Here is a 712-nt window from a genome sequence, read left to right as displayed (position 1 = left end):
GTTGGATGCAGCTTGCATCCCATGCAGACTCTGAGAGATCATATTGACTTGCTGAGTCAATATTTTATTCTGAGCCAATATGGCATTCAGAGTATCAACCTCAAGAACTCCCTTCTTCATAGGCGTCCCATTACTCACAGGATTCCTTTCAGAAGTGTACATGAACTGGTTATTAGCAACCATGTCAATGAGTTCTTGAGCTTCTGCAGGCGTTTTCTTTAGGTGAATGGATCCACCTGCAGAAGTGTCCAGTGACATCTTTGATAGCTCAGATAAACCATCATAGAATATATCCAGGATGGTCCATTCTGAAAGCATGTCAGAAGGACACTTTTTGGTCAACTGTTTGTATCTTTCCCAAGCTTCATAGAGGGATTCACCTTCTTTCTGTCTGAAGGTTTGAACATCAGCTCTAAGCTTGCTCAGCTTTTGAGGAGGAAAGTACTTGGCTAAGAAATCCGTGACCAGCTTATCCCAAGAGTTCAGGCTGTCTTTGGGTTGAGAATCCAACCATAATCTAGCTCTGTCTCTTACAGCAAAAGGGAAAAGCATGAGCCTGTAGACTTCAGGATCTACTCCATTAGTCTTAACAGTATCACATATCTGCAAGAATTCAGTTAAGAACTGAAAAGGATCTTCAGATGGAAGTCCATGAAACTTGCAGTTCTGCTGCATCAGAGAAACTAATTGAGGTTTCAGCTCAAAATTGTTT

At 41.6% G+C, this 712-nt stretch overlaps 1 non-coding gene across 1 annotated transcript; it reads left to right on the top strand.

Annotated features, from left to right (window-relative positions):
* Positions 1-312: 312 nt before the first annotated feature.
* On the top strand, positions 313-420 carry LOC112761009 (small nucleolar RNA R71). Its single transcript, XR_003181419.1, has one exon. It is a non-coding gene; the product is annotated as a small nucleolar RNA R71 (small nucleolar RNA).
* Positions 421-712: the final 292 nt, after the last annotated feature.

Source organism: Arachis hypogaea, chromosome 16 (genome assembly GCF_003086295.3).
Source record: "Arachis hypogaea cultivar Tifrunner chromosome 16, arahy.Tifrunner.gnm2.J5K5, whole genome shotgun sequence".
Lineage (NCBI taxonomy): Eukaryota > Viridiplantae > Streptophyta > Magnoliopsida > Fabales > Fabaceae > Arachis > Arachis hypogaea.
Note: the sequence above shows the minus strand (reverse complement) of the source record. Positions and strands in the feature narration are given on the sequence as shown.